General features: G+C 44.2%; 1 long non-coding RNA gene across 1 annotated transcript; it reads left to right on the top strand.

Annotated features, from left to right (window-relative positions):
- Window positions 1-352: 352 nt before the first annotated feature.
- On the top strand, window positions 353-1049 carry LOC139384706 (uncharacterized). Its single transcript, XR_011628871.1, has 3 exons — window positions 353-441; window positions 622-733; window positions 866-1049. It is a non-coding gene; the product is annotated as an uncharacterized lncRNA (long non-coding RNA).
- Window positions 1050-4435: the final 3386 nt, after the last annotated feature.

The following is a 4435-nucleotide window of genomic DNA, read 5'->3' as shown; positions in this document are numbered from 1 at the left end:
CAATATAGTGCACTACTTTGGACCAATATAGTGCATGACTTTTGACCAATATAGTGCACTACTTTGGACCAATATAGTGCATGACTTTGAACCAATATAGTGCACTACTTTGGACCATGGACCATAGGACAAAAAATACAATAATTTGGCACCAGAATCTGAATTTGTTTAGGTTAAATCCCGACCTAAATGATCTTCTCTCAGGGGCAAACCCTAACTTCCACTTAAGTCAACATTTCCACTTAATCTCCCATTGACATCCAACGCATGAATAAGTGAAAATTCCTCTGTATTGGAATTAAGGATTCGCCTCTCGGTGTCTCTATTTGTCTGTGTTGCAGGAATCCCTGAAGAAAAGGCTGGTCGAGGCGCTGAAAGAAAACTACAACATGAGACTAACCAGCCTGAAGCAGGACTCCTCTACCACTGCAGAGGCCAACTGTGAGTTGCCTTGTCTATGGCACAGTGTCTCCATGTCTGTGTCTTTTGGATGCTGTGGACAAATCTCTCTCTTCTCTGCTCCCTCTCTCTGTGTGTGTGTGTGTGTGTGTGTGTGTGTGTGTGTGTGTGTGTGTGTGTGTGTGTGTGTGTGTGTGTGTGTGTGTGTGTGTGTGCTTGTAGGTGGCAGGCATTGGGACAGGTGTCTACAGAAACAGGTGCTAGCTCTGAGAGAGCAGGAGACACACCTGAGACAACTGGAGCAGACCGTTGTGCTTCTACAGGGCAATCACAGGTCAATACACACACACACACACACACACACACATACACAATTAACTTGACATTCTGTCTGTCAAAAGCCTGTGCCAAGACTCAGCTTTTTGTCACCAAAAATGTGTTTTTTGTATTTATGTATTTTCCACAGGTCTTTGGTGTCCAATAATAACTCTCTGTCGGGACATCTAAATGAACGCATAACAGAACAAACAGAGTCCAGAGTCCAGAGAATCCAGCCAGCAGACTAATCTAATGAGTTCAACATTGAACATCAATTCAAGCCTTTGTCAAGATTGCACTGCGTTCTAATGAATAAAGCCTACTCTGTAAACGTTGTATTTATAATAGACCTGCTTTTTATAGGCACTCAAAATGTATTTATCAAAAACAATTTAAAAAAATTAAAAAAATCACTTCTAAAGAAAGATAACGTTAGTTATCATAATACACTTTTCTGTATTGTCATTTGTGTAATTAGATGATAATTAAGCGATGTTTTTTCACAGTGTTACACCCTCCGAAGCTACTCGGTTTTTCCTCCAGCGGGCCTTTGATGTGACGTCACTGACGCAGAGAGACCGTTACAGTGACGTCACCGGTCCACGTATTAAACGGTTCCTTGAGGCCAGCTGTCAAAACGGAGACAAAATCTACTTTCTTCGCAATAGCCAGGCCTATATTTTGAAACAGTAGTGCATTTAAATATATATATATATTTTTTTTAAACAATTTGCTAAAATAGGCTACTATAAAAGTTTAAGAAGAATTAAATTGATTAAGAAGAAGGTAGCTGATGAATAATGAATTGGGGGTGATTTTTGATAGCTAGCCAGATGTTAGCAACGGGCAAAGTGAAGTGGAGACGGTAGTTGCTGCGAGGTTTATAACGAATTAACTTTCTGTTTCTTTACCTGGCTTTTGCGTAAAGTTTATTTTAAAAAAAGTAAGCTACTAATAATTGCCAAATGGCAACTGAACAGGACAATCAATTTTGTTCCTTCAACGTTGGTGGTTGTTTGTTTTTCCATCCGGTTCAACCGACTTTCTCACCTTCAGGACTCCTTGCTTTTCAAAGACACGTCTTCTGGTCAGAAACCACGGTGGTTTATCGAGAGAGACGGATGCACATTCAGACATGTACAGTATTATCTACACACTGGGAAACTAGCTACATCATGTGTATCAGAATTAAATATTTTATATGGGTCTACGTCTAACGTCACTGCTACAGGGAAACCCTTTTGCCCCGCCTAGTGTTGTGATTGGTCAGTTGGGGACTGGTGACTGGCTTAGTGTTGTGATTGGTCAGTTGGGGACTGGTGACTGGCTTAGTGTTGTGATTGGTCAGTTGGGGACTGGTGACTGGCTTAGTGTTGTGATTGGTCAGTTGGGGACTGGTGACTGGCCTAGTGTTGTGATTGGTCAGTTATTAGAAGAGTCTCGGACTGTGTGGTGTACTCAGGGCCTGGTGTGAGAGCAACACGCCTGCTGCCGGTAACCAGTCTTCCTCTTCAGCCGAGTCCTTACTCTTTTACAACCAAGATCAAGATGGCTTCACGGGGATCGGTTACCAACCGGTACGTTCCTGCTGGCCTTTTGTCTTGGCCTTGTCAAACACACACAACCCAAAGGGGGGGGTGTTCCAAATGAATTGAATAATGGCTGGCACAGCCAGCAGTGTCTCAGAGGAAGGAGGGCTGATCTAGGACCAGATCCATCTTGTCCATGTGATCTGATTTTTAGGATGATCTAATAGACCAAACTGATCCTATATCAGCCCTCCTTTACTCTGAGAAGGTGTATGACTACAGGCCCTGATCCAGTTTGGACAGGTGTCAAAGTCAACCTCTTACACAGTTACACGCTTGAGTTGTTGTTGTCGTACCTTGATCACTAGGAACTCATCCAAGGAATTTCATTTCAGCTCCACCCTGCAGGTAGAGGTGGGGAAGGATCATATTAGATGTCCCATGGTGCTTAGTGGTAGAGGAAGGATCACATTAGATGTCCCAGGGTGCTTAGTGGTAGAGGAAGGATCACATTAGATGTCCCAGGGTGCTTAGTGGTAGAGGAAGGATCATATTAGATGTCCCAGGGTGCTTAGAGGTAGAGGAAGGATCATATTAGATGTCCCAGGGTGCTTAGTGGTAGAGGATGGATCATATTAGATGTCCACGGGTGCTTAGAGGAAGGATCACATTAGATGTCCCAGGGTGCTTAGTGGTAGAGGAAGGATCATATTAGATGTCCCAGGGTGCTTAGTGGTAGAGGAAGGATCACATTAGATGTCCCAGGGTGCTTAGTGGTAGAGGAAGGATCACATTAGATGTCCCAGGGTGCTTAGTGGTAGAGGAAGGATCATATTAGATGTCCCAGGGTGCTTAGAGGTAGAGGAAGGATCATATTAGATGTCCCAGGGTGCTTAGTGGTAGAGGATGGATCATATTAGATGTCCACGGGTGCTTAGAGGAAGGATCACATTAGATGTCCCAGGGTGCTTAGTGGTAGAGGAAGGATCATATTAGATGTCCCAGGGTGCTTAGTGGTAGAGGAAGGATCATATTAGATGTCCCAGGGTGCTTAGTGGTAGAGGATGGATCATATTAGATGTCCCAGGGTGCTTAGTGGTAGAGGATGGATCATATTAGATGTCCCAGGGTGCTTAGTGGTAGAGGAAGGATCATATTAGATGTCCCATGGTGCTTAGTGGTAGAGGATGGATCATATTAGATGTCCCAGGGTGCTTAGTGGTAGAGGATGGATCATATTAGATGTCCCAGGGTGCTTAGTGGTAGAGGATGGATCATATTAGATGTCCCAGGGTGCTTAGTGGTAGAGGAAGGATCATATTAGATGTCCCAGGGTGCTTAGTGGTAGAGGAAGGATCATATTAGATGTCCCAGGGTGCTTAGTGGTAGAGGAAGGATCATATTAGATGTCCTAGGGAGCTTAGTGGTAGAGGAAGGATCACATTAGATGTCCCAGGGTGCTTAGTGGTAGAGGAAGGATCATATTAGATGTCCCAGGGTGCTTAGTGGTAGAGGATGGATCATATTAGATGTCCCAGGGTGCTTAGAGGAAGGATCACATTAGATGTCCCAGGGTGCTTAGTGGTAGAGGAAGGATCATATTAGATGTCCCAGGGTGCTTAGTGGTAGAGGATGGATCATATTAGATGTCCCAGGGTGCTTAGTGGTAGAGGAAGGATCATATTAGATGTCCCATGGTGCTTAGTGGTAGAGGATGGATCATATTAGATGTCCCAGGGTGCTTAGAGGAAGGATCATATTAGATGTCCCAGGGTGCTTAGTGGTAGAGGATGGATCATATTAGATGTCCCAGGGTGCTTAGTGGTAGAGGATGGATCATATTAGATGTCCCAGGGTGCTTAGAGGAAGGATCATATTAGATGTCCCAGGGTGCTTAGTGGTAGAGGAAGGATCACATTAGATGTCCCAGGGTGCTTAGTGGTAGAGGAAGGATCATATTAGATGTCCCATGGTGCTTAGTGGTAGAGCTGGGGAAGGATCATATTAGATGTCCCAGGGTGCTTAGTGGTAGAGGAAGGATCATATTAGATGTCCCATGGTGCTTAGTGGTAGAGGATGGATCATATTAGATGTCCCAGGGTGCTTAGTGGTAGAGGATGGATCATATTAGATGTCCCATGGTGCTTAGTGGTAGAGGAAGGATCATATTAGATGTCCCATGGTGCTTA

The sequence above is a fragment of the Oncorhynchus clarkii genome, chromosome 26 (assembly GCF_045791955.1).
Source record: "Oncorhynchus clarkii lewisi isolate Uvic-CL-2024 chromosome 26, UVic_Ocla_1.0, whole genome shotgun sequence".
Classification (NCBI taxonomy): Eukaryota; Metazoa; Chordata; class Actinopteri; order Salmoniformes; family Salmonidae; genus Oncorhynchus; species Oncorhynchus clarkii.
The sequence above is the reverse complement of the archived record's forward strand: the minus strand, read 5'-3'. Positions and strand labels throughout refer to the sequence as shown.